Source organism: Mus caroli, unplaced genomic scaffold, assembly GCF_978045245.1.
Source record: "Mus caroli unplaced genomic scaffold, Mus_caroli_1 scaffold_12, whole genome shotgun sequence".
NCBI lineage: Eukaryota > Metazoa > Chordata > Mammalia > Rodentia > Muridae > Mus > Mus caroli.
The window spans coordinates 43,955,005-43,972,480 of record NW_028227267.1 but is presented as its reverse complement, the minus strand read 5'-3'; the positions used below and the strand labels follow the sequence as shown (position 1 = coordinate 43,972,480).

Genomic DNA, 17,476 nt, shown 5'->3' with positions numbered 1-17,476 from the left:
GAAAATGGGTCAACCTGCAATTCCAGGAATTAACCAAAGTAGACAATATCCCACCTGTAGAGGTTACATCTGCTCCACTGAATTGGTGGGAGTTGGAGTTGGACTCATGACCATCCTGAAGTCCTTACAGCTATATTCTCATGGGAAACTAGTAACCACTGAAATACCATTTGGAGCCCAGACAACTATCAAACTACTAAACTCAATAATTCCATGCTTCTCGCCATTTCAGAAGCCTCTGAAGCAGCCAGTAGGCACCAGAAGGGGTGAGGGGTAGGCTTGGTTTTCAAACTAAGAGATACAGTCTAATAAGTTCTCAGATGATGGTCTCACTGTTGTTTTTCTCTACCATACTGTTGTGCCAGAAAACATTTGTGAACCCCAAAAGACCAAGAAGGAGCTGATTGGGATGTAATCTTGTTAGGGTGTCTTTATTTAAGCACGATCTCCCTCCTCCCCACCCCCACCCCCGTGTTAACCCTGACAGCAGGAAGGTGGATCCCTGAGCCTAGATTTAGGCAACCATTTACGGATGTGAGAAAGGGGTATCTAGCCTGGAACACATCTGATTGGAGGCCATTATGGCCTTTGGCATAATTGGCTGGTGCCAGGAGCCAAACCATAAACTTAACTTCTGATTCGTGTTTGTTAGGTAATGAAGGGGCAAGCTTGTAACATGAAGGTGCAGATTTGTTGGGGAATAACTGGAAACTGGTGCTAGATTCAGGTCTTATTGCAGGGTAGCCTGGAAACTGATGCTAGGTACTGGCCTATTAGTTTACTTGAGTTTAACCTTAGGTCAGGTTCTCAAAGACAGAGTCTGAACCCAAAAGATTTGGTCTCTCATTCCCCTCTTTCTCTGGTGACTAAATAGCCCAATCATGGGGCTTTCTGAAGTTATTATATTTTAGAGGGGATCAGGGTTGTCATCACTCAGTTCTCATGGTGTCCCTGGAGCTTGGGTAGGAGATCCATCAGTGGAAAACAGGAGGGAGTCCTGAGGCTGAGTTTTCTTCCTGTTGGTCAAGGTCATCTTCAACTGCAAACAGGTCTGTGATTTTATGCTGCAGTCCCATGACCTTTAGGGAGATGGGGGTTGGGAACCTGTTTTTATGGAGAATACAAAGTTCAGACCAAACATGTTTATGAGCCCATTGGACACCTTTGAGATTGTCTAGCAATTGGCAATCCTCAAACTCAGCAATGACCTCTGCCAGTATGTTAAGAACAATGGGGTGGGGGGGGGTGATATCTTGAACATGGCTTTAAAATGGGTGAGTCCCATCTGGTAAGGGGAGTTTCATAGCCAGTAGAGATCGAAGGGAAGGAGAGTTAACTCAGCCATTGCCCGTCTCTTAGGTCAATTTAGTTAAAGTCTCTTTTGGGGTTTTATTCATTCTTTCTACCTGCCCTGAACTCTGGGGTCTATATGTACAATAAAGTTTTTAATCAATCCCCAGAATATTGGCTAGTCTCTGACCTACCTGATCCACTGTCTGACACTATCATCTGAGGAAGCCCATACCTTGCCAGTATGTCCTCTAAGAGCTTCTTTGTCACTGTGGATGTTGTTTTGTTTTACGCTTAGTGGAGAATGCCTCAGTCCAGCCTGAAAATGTGTCTATAAGCATCAGTAAGTATTTATACCTAAAATTTTCTGGTTTTACCTTTGTGAAGTCTGTCTCCCAGTAGGCTCTAGGCTTCGTGTCTCACTGGTGGGCTTTATAGTTCTTGATCATCTCAGCTAAATTTGAGTTGGTGTCTATAATCTTGATATAAGAATGTTGTGTCGAGTCCTGCATTCTCTGTACACCCATGTGGGAAGACACAGTGGATCTTCTGAAGTACTTGTAGTTTCATTTCTTCTGGCACAATGAGTTTGTAGTCATCTTCTGAATGGTCTTTTGGGGTTCATGAACACTTTCCTGGTACCAGAAAACCATACTTTTAAAGGTATATTCATTTCTCATTTCTCTTCTCTTCCTCCTTTGAAGCCCTCTTCCTCCTCCCCCAACAGCTCCCTTCCTTCCTCTTGCCTTTTCCCTCCTCTTCTTCTCTTGCTCCTCTTCCTTCTCCTCATTTACATGCCATTTTCCTCCTCCTCCATCCCCATTCCCTCTCACAGCTGCTCTTTACTTCTGAGTGTACATTCAGAAAAAGTCTGGTTCACCACTGAGATTTGACAGCTTCTCTGCCCTGGGGTAAAGTGGAAGTCTGATGAATCCCTTGTATTCTTTGTTTCTGTTTCTTCCTTTATAGCAAACTAGGCCTTTGAATCTCACTTCCCTTTCTAGTAAAGAAGCTGTTTTTGACTATAGGAAGTGCTTTCAGATGAAGGCAATCTCCATAGTACCCAAGCCACCACCTGAGACCATTGCACCACAAGGCCACCTCTCTCAAAGAGGTACCACTCAGGCCTGACACTCTCGATGTTCCATGTTGTCTTACAGAACCATTTCCAATAGTAAAATAAGAGCAGGTTTCACAGATAAGAACTAACTCCACTTATATTTTTAAACAGGCTTTTTAAAAACATATGGTTTTATAAGTCTGCCTTTTCTACCTGAGTATAAATAGTTGACTTGTGGTCTTCTGTTTTGAATTGTTGTTCTTCTAAATCTATTTCAGAAAGTGACATTCAGAGAACCTGGATGGCTTGGTACTAAGCACATGGCTCTGCTCTTCTATTGGGTTAGAATTTCAGTTCAGGCACTTGGGAGTTACATTGTCTTTGGAAAATTACTTACACTCTCTAGAACTGTGTTTCTTCATTCATTTAAAAGGGGATAAATATAATTATTCCTTTGTGATACAAACAAGGAACATATAAAACAAGAATAAAAAAATCAACTTATGTCTGATACTCAGCATGTTCCAGTCTTCTGAGAATGTTTGAATCAAATAAATTTGCCAAAATCAGAGGTTATATTGATTATTGATTATGATGTGTGGGAAGCAACGTTGAGTAAGGCCATTGAAAAGGAATCCAGGTGGGGAGGGAAAGTAGGATACAAGGGAATACATCAAACACTGGGTAGAATTAGGTAAGTTTGCTTCAGAGGCAGCCAAATACAAGCAACTCAGAGGAGAGGATAGTAGGGCCAGTTCCCAGCCCAAGCTCAGCAAAGGCTGTGTTGCTGAGTGGGTGTCTTTCAATATGATACAACTCTGTGTTCAGTACACCTGCTCCATCAGCTTCCTGCAAGTTCTCCCTGTGGGAGATTAGTAGACTAAGGAGAAAGGAAACCCACCGCCCTTCCCACTCATAGAAATCAAGATGTAAACACATAAGTGGATGCTCACAGTCAGCTATTGGATGGAACACAGGGCCCCCAATGGAGGAGCTAGAGAAAGTACCCAAGGAGCTAAAGGGATCTGCAACCCTATAGGTGGAACAACATTATGAACTAACCAGTACCCCGGAGCTCTTGACTCTAGCTGCATATGTATCAAAAGATGGCCTAGTCGGCCATCACTGGAAAGAGAGGCCCATTGGACATGCAAACTTTATATGCCCCAGTACAGGGGAACGCCAGGGCCAAAAAGTGGGAGTGGGTGGGTAGGGGAGTGGGGGGGGGAGGGTATGGGGGACTTTTGGGATAGCATTGGAAATGTAAATGAGGAAAATACCTAATAAAAAAAGAAAAAAGAAAAAGAAATCAAAATGTAGAGAGTCAAACTTGTATCCACTCTTGAGTTAAGACTTTTCAAGCTTGATTTTTGAATTATATCAGGAACTACGTGTTCCCAGAGGGTGGTCTGCTGGTAAGAGTGGGGGCTAGGTATCCGCAGAGGGTTGTCTACTGGTCAGGGGCCTGAGTGTCCCCCGAGAGTCGTCTGCTGGTCAGGAGCAGGGCTGGGTGTCCCTGGAGGGTGGTCTGCTAGTTTTGCAACCAGAAATCTTTGCTGCCAAGCACCAGAGGCATAAAGCATAAGTGTAATACCAGGAGAGCAGCCAAGGCCCCACTAGGGCTGCTTTTATTGTTTGTCTAAAGTGGATGTTTTTCCAAGGAAATTGCATTGTTTCCCCGAAAGGAGATCCATCATCCTTGTCTCTGTGGTCACAGAACAGGAATCAAATTGATGGGGTGATGGCTGCCTGCTCCAAAGGAAAGAAAAAATGCTTCAGACCAGACACCCTCCCCTCTTCCTTTGCCTGGCCCTTCTCAGAGATAAGAGCATCTTTGGAATCAAAGCGTCATGTTTAACCTTGAAGGAACTGATCCCTAGGGTCTGACTCTGAGAAACCTTTGACTACTTGAGAAGCACAATGTGACAGTGAGGTCCTCCCTATAGTCACAGAGTATGTAACAGTTCCTTCATTTCAAATTCATTTGAACCTGGATGTTTAGGAAATTACAGACTATATGGCCCAGATTCCCAAACTCAGCCAAACATGCGAATGGAAATTGGGCCAAAGAAGCCCTAATTACATCCACGTTATTGTTATTATTGGTAAATGTTAAAACTATAATTTCCTTCGGTTTGACTAAAATATATTTTAGTCATATACAAGTCCCTCAACTTGTTCATATGTGCTGTACATATGTCACTTCCTCGGTTATCCTTGTCTTTCAGTGTCTATAACAAGAACCTACGGAGTTTTAAACGATCAATCTGAGTCGATGACAAAGACTTTAGACCAGTGCCACCATCTGGGGGTTACACCCAGGACCTAACAGCATGCAGAGAGCCATCATTTCCTCACCAAAGGGTCATCATGCCTCTTGCCAGGCTCCCTTGGAGACTCATTTCAGCACCGTCTCTCAAGCTGTCCCTACCATGGTTTATTCCGGCATGTTGCTCAACACACTCTTTTGGTCTCGGCTGCGGTCCCTGGTGATGACAGTGCCTTCGCCTCCAGGAACACTGACCTCCTTTGCTAAGCTGAATCTCTTCTCCGAAAAGGGAGGTCTGCCCTCATCTACTGTGTTCTCCTGGCAGCAGCTTTTCCAGCTCCTTCTCCTGGGCCAAGAGCATATGTTCATGTCCAATTATGTCTTACAGGGTTGTAAGTTTACCAAACTCCTCAAACTCATCTTCCTCCGTTGCTACTGGTTGCTCACTGTCTCGGGCCTTACAGTATGCTCTTCTCTTTAATCCTCTTGATGGTAAGTTGAATATCACTGCCCTCGCAAGCAAATGCACATCCAAAGCTCATGTCCCGGCATTAAGTAGTTAAATCCAACTATTGGCTGCAGTCTTTCCTTTTTATTTGCTACGATCTGTCCCTAAGTCTATCTACATCTTTCTTCTTGGCTTTGTTGTTGTGTTACTTTGTTTTGTTGCTGCTGCTGAAGACTGAATTGGCCTTGTACATAAGGACTAAGGGATCTGCCACGGAGCTCTCTCTGTAATAGAGGGAATCCTCAACCCTCTATTTTCATATGACTCTTCTAAAAGCATTTCTGTTCCCCCACATATGCCTTTGTCCTGCAGATAGCTTGGTCTTTTCCACATCTCGAGAATCCATTTCCTTTTGAGACTTCTGCCTGGATACACACATGCAAGCTGGGCTCCTTCCTTCCCTGCTTCGTTCAGTGCCCTTCTCCTTCAGCAGTCCAGTAATTCAGGCTGGAAGAGCTGTCTTAATCCTTTCTCCAATCTGCTAGGACCTGGCAAAAATTCGGTACAAGCATCTTTAATGTCTATATCTGTGGATTTGGGGAAAACGTCTAAATTGCCTATAAGTTCAAGATTCTGTGTATATTAATGCTTACAGAATATTAAGTTCTTTGATAGTAAATATTTCAAAGAAATAATAACTGGAGTCACAGTATGAAGATATGAGACAAATTCCTAAGAGTGGCACTCAAAAATCATGAAAACCAGCAGAGGATTTTGTCCTGTTGTCAAGGCGCCCCTTTCTCTTACAAGTGTTCACGTCGTTTTGCTCTGCCTACTTACAGTTGACAAGACCCTCTTAGTTCTCGACCCTCTGAACTTGCAAACTTTGCACTATCACACAGTGGATTTTGATCAGTTTTTCTATCCACTAGTAGTAGTTCAGACCTTGGCAATTATAGCTTTCTATTTTCCACAAGGCTATTAAATCCATGGACAAAGTCTAGTGAGTAAATTGTCGAAACAAGTCTTCTAGAAAAAGTTCTTCAGAGGAATTTTCAATGATATACCCAGAGCAAAACCTCCTAGCATCAAATATAACTGTTGCTCCCCAGCTTCTCTCTAAGTCGTGGACTATGGAAGACTGTCCTTTGCAGAAAGTCTTAGATGCTAAAGAATTATGTCAGCAGGATAAGGCTAATTTTAACTTAATAACAGTCACAGTACAACAAGGCACACTCACTCCCTTCCTTAAGGAGACACTGAGATTGTTGTTGAATCTGCTTGTCACTCTTGTGTCCAACCCCACCTCTCAGGGTCACCTCCTCCATCCACCATAGCTCTGAAAGTTCTGTCTGATCTACAACCAATCCTCTACTGGTGTTTTGCGTCACACTCTGTGGAGCTCTTGGGTAAGTAAGTGGGCATTCCCTTCTAGGTTGTTTGTTATATTGGCTGATTTCTACCGCTAACATTTCTCCCACAGTTATCAGATGAGCTTGCTGCTACCCACAGCCTACTCTGGCTCTCTCCACCTTCCTATTTAGAGCTTCAAAGCACAATTTCCTTCTCCAATCACTCAGCAGCATCTCCTCTTAATGTCTGCCCTGTTCACTTCTGCCATCCTCTCCACCGAGCTCAGATTTCCCCAACTATCTAAAATGCTCTCATCTTCCTGAGTGCCCTCACCACTCTCAGAGTTGTCCTAATCTCATTCAAGGTCACTGGTCTGGGTGACTTTATGATCAAGCACCCCAGGACTTTCCCACCCTTTGTTTTCCTGACACTTGTCTTTCTCCTTCTTCCTGTTTCACTAACTGCTTCATGGATATTTCTCAGTTTTCTCTCTCTCTCTCTCTCTCTCTCTCTCTCTCTCTCTCTCTCTCTCTCTCTCTCTCTCTCTCTCTCTCTCTCTCTCTCTCTTTCTCTCTCTCTCTCTCCCTCCCTCAATCTGTTGCATCCTGTACAATTCTATCCTTATTTCTTCTTTTATTTCCATATGGTATGAGATAAAATCTGCCAAATCTGTCAGCTAATATTGTACACTACTTTCCTGTCCTTGGCCACATCTCTCAGCTGTTGGTGATCTTTTATTTTATCCTGCAGTTGATCTCTTTCACTCTCAACTGAACAGCATTGTCCTTGCTTACAGATAAAGGTCTAGAGGTTAAGCAATTTTTCCAGCATTACAAATCTGAGGCATGATATGGACAGGATGAAAATCTGTATCAGTTTCAGGGTTTTCCCCACTCTGACCAAACTCATCTGAAAAGAGGGAATATAGCTTACAAAACCTAAGAATAATTTCAAAGTATGTGCAATTGGGAGTATTTTCACTTTCTAGAAATTTCCCCTCTTCCCAATTCTTCTATTGATAATTACTTTCTTGGGTCCTCATTTTGAAAGACCTATAGTCAGAAACAACTATAGAAACTGCTTAAGGGGTGGCTAGAGAAAACCATCTTTAAGGTGAAGTATGCCCTGGCTTATATAAACTTTGTCTCCTATATGTCCTCCTCTACATGAAGGCATCTGTCCCGGCTTCTCTCTGTCAGAGACCTCAAAAGTCCTCCTTCTTTACCAAGTCTTCCCACCAAGCTGAAAAGGAGGCCATGTTTTGCGACATCCGAGTGATCCACTCGTATCAGCTTCTTCTCCAAACTAGGAGCATCTCACGCAGAGATTCATCTAAGTGTTCACAGCTTTCACTGGGAAATAGAGCACTTGACTGATGCCTCATTGTTCGCTTGCTGCATTGCTCATCTGTTAAGAAGTTGTCTTGGGAGACTCTGAGCCTCTTAGACCAATGGTTTTCAACCTATGGGTCTTGACCCTTTTGGGGGTCACATATCAGATTTTTACACTACAATTCATAACTAGCAAAATTGCAGTTGTGATGTGGCCATGAAATAAATTTATGGTTGGGGGAGTCACCACACTATGAGGATCTGTATTAAAGGGTCGCAACCAGCATTAGGAATGTGGAGAACCATTGTTTGAAGCTCTCCCCCATCTAATGCACTTCTTGACGACTACAACATTCCAAGTGCAAGGCAGTCATCTTCAAGAGAAACTGTTTCCCTCCTCCAGATTCAAAGTGGAGAAGTGCAGAGTGGAGACAGTGCGTGTAGGCATAGCAGGGGGAGGCAGGGCCATCCTATGCTCTGTATCTGGCTCAGGGAAAGTCTCCCTAAACCTTTAGTCTTTAGAGGGTCACTTTATATAGGCCCCATGACAAGCATCTCAAGCCACAAGAATACTTCTTCAATATCCATATTATTCAGAGTAATGAACATCACTGGTTGAAGACTCACTAAACTGAATCTGAAATAATTCTAACTTGGAAGCCTACAAAAGTCAGCTGACGCACAGTAATTGCGGACAGTTTTACAGATTTGGGGATGTGGCATTTTAATATATGCATACAGTGTATGGTGATCAGATAAAGGATGCTCCCATATGTACCATCTCAGGCATACCATTTCTTTGTGCAAATTCTCAACTGATTGCCATCAGCCGTAATTTCCCCACTGTTATAGAACATTTGAGATTATTCCTATCCAATTACATCTCTGTACCTACTTTACATCCTCTGAGGACTGTGTGTGTGTGTGTGTGTTCTCTCTCTCTCTCTCTCTCTCTCTCTCTCTCTCTCTCCCTCCCTCCCTCCCCACTCCTTGCCTCCTTCCCTTCATCCCCCTCCTTTGGGTCACACATATGTCCACAGTACATAGTACATGGTGGAGAACCACAGTAGATGTTGAACCTCAACATCTATATCATATAAGACAGAATCCATTTGCTGTTTCCCAGCCTCAAGGTTCTCCTGTGCCCACCCAGTTCCTTGCTATAGAAGCACTGAAATAACAGCTGAATGCTACTAATCTCAGCTTCTCCTTTGGGTCTGGGAGGTTTGAAATTAGGTCCTTTCACTATAACAAGGTCTTTACCCGCAAAGCCATCTGCCCAGCCATGGTAGTTGACTTAAAAAAAAAAAACAGTCATCATTTATTTTGTTGTTATCCTTCGGTATTGTCAATTATACATGTTCTGTGACCCATTAGCAAGACTTTCAATATTTGTTCTACATACATTCTAGAACACTGTGTGTTCCTACTTCTAATAAATTAGCATCTAAATGATATACAAATTGGAAGGTAAGGCTGAAATTAAAAGTCCTGTCTCCCACACTCAGATTAAAAACATGAACTATCGGTAAAGGCAATTCTCTCTAGAATGCTAGACTGAGCAGCTAGGGACACAGCTTAAGTAATGGCAAAGGCTCAGCTGCTTCCTGAATGTCCCCAGATTCAAGAGGTAAATTCATGTGAGATTAGGCACATTCAAGCTGGTATGGCCACAGCCACAAAATACGAGTTCAAATAAGATGACCTTGTTAGATGTGAATTCAAAAAAAATTTATTACATATTAGATACAATGTTAAACATTTATATGAGAGTAAGCCAGTGAATTAAATACTATAAACATTTAACTCGCCAATAGCCTTTATATACACTGCATATTAGCCTGCCAAAGGCTTCCTGGGGACTATGTAATGAGAAAATGGCCTCCCATCTTGTACTTAGATAACCCTACATCAGGTATTCTCAGCGAGTTTGGCTGCAGACAGGGAAGGTAAGAAGGTTTGCATGAACAGACAGCTGGATAGGGGCTGGCCCAGGAAAAATGATGATAACACGTTTTTATTTTCTTTTTCTTTTTCCCACAGCAAGGAAACAAGTGTGTCCTGTATTAAGAAAGATTGGGACACGCTGGTCTGAGGACAAGAACTAATTCACTCTAGCTCATTTTGTTCTATTCCCGGAACAGCAAGTGCTTACTGGAGATTATTCATCGACGAATCGGAAGTGCCGTAGGGCTGTTTACTGCTGCATCTTTCTGATTTGTTACATAACACAAGAGGATGGAATCTGGAAAACACAGAAGGTCGAACGGTCACATGATAACATCATGTGAGATACATACCGAACCCTTTGCATGAGTGTCTCATGCCTGCTGTTAAAAGGCCATTTTTTCCCAGCTCCCAGGTTTCCTTTGGTTGAAAAATTGCAATGTATAGTCAGAGTTTGAACGGTTGCCAACTAAAATTCTTGCATCAGGCTCCATGGCTGTCTGTTCCACCAAGACAAATAAGACCGGCCCCAACCCCTCACTTGAGGGCATTGTTCACGGTGCTGAGCCGTGATTTTCCATATCTGACTGTCTTTGTGTTCACCCCAGGAGGAAGGGTGAGCCTGGTTTATTGAGTTCTTATTTCTCACAAAGCGGTAACATCTGGAGGGCTAAGCAGTTTTGTTGGCAGGTCCAATCTGAAGGAATTTGACCACGGTTCCGATTGGCTCTTATCAGTAGGTGTCACTAAAGACAGTTTCAGAGACAGAAAAATAAATAGGCCAATTAAGTGATGCCAAGAACAGACTATTTTACAGTCATTTCTACTCTTTTTATTGTTCTTCCAACTGTAGAAGTTTCAAGATTGTAATTATTCCCTGCTTTTCCCCCTCCCTGCTCCAAATGAACATTTTTCCATTTTCCAAATGCCTCCAAGAGAGGGACATTTAATTAATATATTTATTTTGTGGTGCTTGATGTAGTGGGTTAGCAAAATGAAAACAGATGAGGGCTATTAATTCTAACACTTTATTGCAGTGAAGCTACAGCCAGCTGCTCTTCTGCAAACAGACTGATGGAGGCTCTGCCAGCTCCTTTCTCTGCAGCATGAAGTGCTTCATATCTGTAGAGAACAAGACCAGCCACTCATGCATCCCACCTTGGCCATGCCTTTATGTCCTTGGAAGTTATAGAGATAGGAACTGTTGTGGGGAATATTAAAAGAGAGCAAGTTCCCTTGATATACCCAGCTACTCTGAGCCCCAGTGGTCTCCCGGCCTATTCTTATCTTGTGGAGACTCCCTGGCCTGAAGCTCCTGAAAAGTCTCCACCCAGCTCACTAAGTTCCCACTGGCAGGTCGCTAAGACGCCAGCCCCACGCTTCAAAACCCCCATGCCTTTGTGGTGAACATCTGGCAAATCCACAATTTGCCACCATACCTTCCCTCTTGAACTGAGTCAGATGACAGTATGAAGGAAAATGCCACACAAACTTAGTTCAGAAAGAATGGTAACTCAATCGCTGGACGCAACAACTAGAATCCTAATCGTGTAAGCCACATTAAATCTAAATCCTCCAGTGGGAATCTTGGTGGATTCGCCATATAAGCCGGGAGACACTCGTAGCTACGTCTTGCCCTTTCACTATCCCCATCCAAAAAGCCCCTAACTCTCTCCTGCTTCCTCTCTTCCTCCATTCAACCTGGACGTCCTATCTACTTGCCCCATAATTGGTCCCCTTTAGTCATTTGGGGGAAGGTTCACAAGAAGTCACCTGAGTGACTCAGTTCTCTTCCTGACAACCCCTCCTGGGAAAGCGGAATTAACATCAAAATATAGATTATCACCAGGGCCATCCACAATAAGGAGCTCGAGTGAAAGGCCACATATTTCTGAAATCAGCAGAGGTAACTCCCAGGCTACCATGCTCACTGGTGACTGGCACCTTCCTCCTGCATAGACACAAGTCTAAGAGGGAAATTCAAGTTCATTTCTAAATCCAACCAACTGCAAACAACTTCCGGAAGTTACCTGAGAAGAACAAGTCAGGGGGTGGTCAAATAGATGGGTTTTATTTATGAAATGGACTTCGAATAATACCAGGCCTGGATCTCAGTACCAGTATATTGCTGGCCTGGAGGGGTACCCAGATCATGTTGGCAAAATAAATTAAGCAGCCATCAGTTAAAGTGTTTTGTTTAACTATGAATCTTTTCCTGAAGTGTCTTTCTTATATGTATTCTGAAGCCCTCACTCGCTATGTAGGGAAGGATGAATGTGCTACATTGAGGTGGGTGCTGCATTGTTGGCGTGGGTGCTGTTTGAAATGAAGACACTGGAGTGAGTGCTTGCATATTCCTCTGATTTCAGGAACATCTGTATGTAGATTCTAAGGTTTTGGGGACAAACCTCAGTGCTTTTTAATCCCAGATACTTACAATTACAAAGATAAAGATAAGCAACAGCCAGTATCAAGAGAAGCAGTGGACTAGTGCATACCTGTCCCATCATTTCTCTTAACCCCACAATGGCCATGTAATAGCAGTGACTTATGTTCCCATCTTATATGAGGAAATGTGGATCTAGCCTTGCTATTTGTTTGTAGCAATACAACTACTACAATGTTGTAGAGTCAAGTTGGAGGACAGTCTGCCCGGGTCTGAGCCTGCTCTCTTAATGGCTTCTTCAGACTCAGAATCAGTAGCAGCAAGCCTGAATGATGACAAAAAGAGTGTGTTAGGAAGAAAATAAAATAAGGAGTTAAAAAAAAAAAAGAGGGCAAAATCTACACTGGGGAATGCATTGCTGGAATGCTGGTGTCTGATCTATGCTCAGCACCAAGAGCATCGATAGTTTCCACAGCTGGGAAATATTTATATCCACAGCACTGCCATCCATTCTCTGGACACAACAGGGAATGACTAGTGGCCCTAATTTTCATTACGAACAGTCTTCCCTGGTATCATTTTGCAATTTTAGACTTGCAAGTCAAAGGAACATGATGTCATTTTCATTTATTGAACAAAATTACTAAATTGTGCAGGCTATAAATCCAAATTCCCATGTTCTCCAAGAAAAAAAAATATGTTCTATGAATTGACAGTTCCATATCACAACTCAGCGTCCACTGGCCCTGAGATGTTCCACATCTGTGGTCCTCCAGCATAGCCTCTAACACAAGAACTTTAGAAGCGATGCTGCCCTTCCATGTAAGACTGGAAATGTATAATTCCACAGGAACACAGTCACAGCTAAACACTAACAAAGGTGTTACTTTTCATAACCGTGGTATAAACAAGCCCCCAAATACTTTCTTAAAGATTTATTGCACATGTATGTATGAATATTTTGCCTGAATGCATTTCTGTCCACCACTTGCATACGTGGTCTTCCAGGAAGGAAATCAGAAGAGGACATCAGATCCCCTGGACCTGGAGGTATGGGTGGCTGTGAGCCATCACACGTGTGCTAGGAATCCAACACTGGTCCTGTTCAAGAGGAACAAGCACTCTAAAGTGCCGAACCATCTCTCTGGCCCCCTAAAACACTGTTTAGAAAGATTGTTTCTGGGATCACCTTGTCCTCCTACATTCCATAGCACACCTAGAATAAACATTCTAGCACATTTCAAAACACATTGCTCATGAATTACTCTAGATGGAGACTATCATGGTGGGGTTGTATTTGTAATGTGCTCAGAAACCTGGCTTGGAAGGTACCTTTGACATGCTTTTGAGGGTCACCCTGATGACAAGGTGGAAAGGAGCATTCAGTGTGGAGTGGCTGTATTTTGCCTAGATTATTGATATGATTACCCAGATCACCAAAAGACACAAGAGCACTCTATAAGGGCATACTTTGTGGGCCATAGTGAAACAATGTAGAACAAACTTTACTAAAACCCTCAGTGCTTACTGACACATTCACAGAATCCATATATACAAAATCCACATCTGCCTGATACGAAAAGGGCACTTGGTCCACAAAGACAATAAGAGTTAATGCTTTTATTTAAGGCAACAGGCTCATCATGCCATTAAAGAGTAAACTGTATCATGAAGAATCTGTCTTTAAAAGAATGAGAGACGAGGCATGCTCCTCTTGACAAATCAATAAAGGATTTTTGGAAGAGGTAGTTTTTGAGATGGGCCATGAAAAACATGTCAAATAAACCTTTGAAAAGTAGATGAAAGGGACCAAGATGTTGACAGATCAAAACAAAAACAAAAACAATGTCAAGTCATCCAGACCTGAATTCAAATCTAGATTTCATCTTGTATGAACTCCGTGTCTTTCAAGAATCTCTTTTGACCATTCAGTGATTGTTGTATGAACGGAAAGAGCAGAATAAACATCTAATTACAGAGGCAGTGAACGTGAAAACATCTACAATACACCGCCTGGGGAGCAGGGCTCTGAGCATATTGGTGAAAGTTTCTATCTTGGGTAGATTAAGATGAGAATCCTACCCTGTGTGTGTACCATCCTAGGAACTAGAAGGGATGCAGAGAAAAATGAAGAAGCAGGTCGAGTACTGGCATTCATCTCTCCATGCTTCCTGAGAGCAGACACAGTGTGACTAGCAGCCTCAGCTCCTGCCACTGCCCCTCTCAACCATAATAGAATGTATCCTTAAAAGGCCAAATAAAACCCCACCCTTCCTCCCTGCCTCCATCCCTCCCTCCCTCCCTCCCTCCTTCCCTCCCTCCCTCCCTTCCTTTCTTCCATCCATTGCTTCTGTCAGGTGTTCTACCACTGCGATGAGAAAGGTAACTAATATAGGGTGACATCAGAGAATAAGGAGATGGCAAATGAGTGCATGAAAGACACACAACTTCATAGTCATTAGGGAAATGTTAATTAAAGCCATGGCAAAATATCACTATATTAGTCTGACTTGAAAACCAAAGAGTGACAGCTACCAAGTGGTCAGATTATGACTTCCGTAACTGGATGGGGGTGCAGTCATTCTACAAAACAGCTTGACAGTTCCTTCAAGACCCGTGAATTTGTCTTGTAAAACCTCATGATTGTTTTCTGGGGATTTGTCATGGAGAAATAGAGACTTACCTTCACACGAAAACTTGCACACAAATGTTCATTGCGGACAAACACTAATGCCTTCCAACAGACAAATTGTGGTTCATCTACACCACACTGAGCCATAAGGAAGAAGACATGACTAAGTCCATGAACAGTTTTGGTGGATATTCAGAGAATTATCCTGAGGAAAAAGAAAAAGTCAATGTTCAAAAGTTATATTCCAGAAAATCCCATGTATACAAGATCTGTTGTCTCCTTTTTATTTCTTTGTATGTGATGTGATGTGATGTGATGTGATGTGATGTGATGTGATGTGATGTGATGTGATGTGATGTGATGTGATATATGTGTGTGTGTGTGTGTGTAATGTGTTTGTATACATGGTGCATTCACATGAGTGTGCAAGTGTCCAAATCCATGTACATGCATGCAGTAGCCAGAAGAGCACACTGGCTTTCTTCCTCTGTCACTTTCCAATTTGTTTCTTTGGACAAGGTCTCTTAGTGAGCCAGGATCTCACTGTTTGGGGAAGGCTGGCTGGTCAGAGAGCATCTACCCATCGCTGTTCCCTTCCATCCTGAGATTTTAAGTCCATGCAACCATGCCCAGCATTTTACATAAGATGCTGGGAATTCAAACTCAGGTCTTCACAGTTGCACAGCAAACACACTTACTCAGTGAGCCATCTCCCCAGTCTTCCACTTAAACAGCATTCTTAAAGGAATAAAATCATAAATTAATAGTTGACAATGACCATGGAGAGAACTGGACACACAGCTGTGTGTGAAGGACAAATGATGACATCTTGCACTGGTGGAACTGTCCTGGGTATTGACTGTAGAAATGCCAAGATCCTGGTTGGGATGTTGTACAATAATTTTCAGTATATTTTCATTGGTGAGCCCTCTTAGCACTGTATTTTACTATTGTCTGTGAATCTATAGTAATTATTCAGAATAAGATTTTTAAAAATCTAGCAATTATCCTCTTGTATTTAATAAGATTCCACAAGGAGTCACTACGTGTTAATGGGCTATTTGGAAGAGATGGATGAAAAAGGGAGAAAGGTGAGACAGCTGGGAAGAGAAAAAGTTTTAAAATGAAAACTATTACTAGCCCATTATAGGGAATAGTGTGGGAGACATGGAGGCATGGAGTATATATAGTTGGGGAGTTCCAGTAAGAAATGAAATAGGACATCTTTGATAGCAGAGAGAAAACTGTTCCCTTCTCAATAAACCACATGGATTTAATTCAGTGTGAGTCCCTGGAGAATTTCTCTCACCACGAAGTCCCTGGAGTGTCTAAGATAAAACAATGGCCCATGGGGGCACAATTTTGCAAATTCCAAGCTTAAAATGCAATCTCCCTATCTCCTCAGCCTATGTATGTTCTAGAAACCTGAGTTGTATGATGTGAATTGGGCTGCTTAAATTTCTTTTGGGGTTCAGGTGTTTGTAGAACCTAAATATCCTGGTTCTCAGGGAACGAAGAGCATTGCATTTCCTTTCCAGAGTCAGACTTCCGAGGACCTGTTCTCTGGAAGCTGCTGCTCACAATAAGGAAGAAGTTGGTGTGAGGGAGGCACAGGGCTGGGGGAATCTAGGCATCTTCCACTGAGGGACAACTAAATACAGGACTCCTCATGAGCTCCGACATGAGACTTTCCAAACAGTTGGGATAGAGGAAAGTCCGGACTGGAGAAGCATCTCTGTGTTAGTAAACACAGAATTGATGGTTCTGAGAGATAAATCAGCATCCTCATGGAGCCTGGAGGGAGCCATTGTTCCTGTTCAAACCTCAGAAGAAATGGGAACCAAACAGGGATGGCTCAAGGTAGACACTGGAGATGAGCCCTAGGCCAGGATGAACCCATGTCTAAGCTTTGCATAGCAAAGCACACTCGGAACCATCACAGCCCCTTGATAGAATCAGAGGTGTTCAACCTCACACCATAGAATATCAACCAACGTTCAACCTCACACCATAGAATATCAACTGAAGTTCCTTTGCAGTGAACAAATCATTTTATAAAAAAGTCAAAGAAAGATCCATGTGGTAAATTTTCTTCATTCTGGGGGCTCACACTGGACACTGGTGTTTGAAGACTGTACGGACCTACCGGAACTTCCAGTGAGCAGTCACCAAGACTGGACATGTCACTGTGTATACTGTACTTCCTCACTACCAAGCTGGAATTGTAGCATCAAACCGAGTCATGATGCCAGCTCCCCAGAAAAGCAATGATACTCACTTCCAGACCTGCTGTGGAATGACCTCATTTTTCTCTACTCCTGACCTGTGAGGCATAAAATGAGCAAGTGTGCAAAACAAAAACAAAAACAAGAACAAACAAACAAAAAACAAAAACAAAACTAACCAACCAAACAAACAAACAAACAAAAACCTGTGTGTAGGTTTTAATGTCTACCACAAAGGTCACTTTGGGAAACATTGGGAAGACAAGCCTGTGAGGTTGGGTAAACCTCCTGCAAAGGAGACTCCATTGGGGTCTCGGTACCCTCACATACCAGGGTGCTCATGTGTGCTGTTGGGCCTAATCACACACCCCTTTTTATGTGAAAACCTGAAGGTATCATGGATGCAGATAAAGCATCCGGATGTCCCCCCAAATTACAGCAAGGCTTCTGTCCACGTCTGTCTTTATCTCCGACCTGCCAAGGTTTCCCTCTGCCACGTGTACTCACTCACCTTGATGCACGCCAAAAGAGCATG

The 17,476-nt window shown here is 42.8% G+C and overlaps 1 long non-coding RNA gene across 14 annotated transcripts in view; it reads right to left on the bottom strand.

The window, feature by feature from the left end:
• Nucleotides 1-1,505: 1,505 nt before the first annotated feature.
• LOC147001803 (uncharacterized) overlaps nucleotides 1,506-17,476 on the bottom strand; it is a 129,664-nt gene continuing 113,693 nt past the window's right edge. For 9 of the 14 annotated variants that reach the window (XR_015044631.1, XR_015044635.1, XR_015044632.1 and 6 more), the window contains 3 exons: nucleotides 14,768-14,921; nucleotides 12,197-12,409; nucleotides 9,015-10,444 (listed from right to left, as the gene is read on the bottom strand). This is a non-coding gene — a long non-coding RNA (uncharacterized LOC147001803). Of the gene's footprint in view, nucleotides 1,926-4,724; nucleotides 5,616-9,014; nucleotides 10,445-12,196; nucleotides 12,410-14,767; nucleotides 14,922-17,476 lie in introns of those variants that run through there. The other 5 variants (XR_015044637.1, XR_015044636.1, XR_015044634.1 and 2 more) reach the window with 5 other exon arrangements.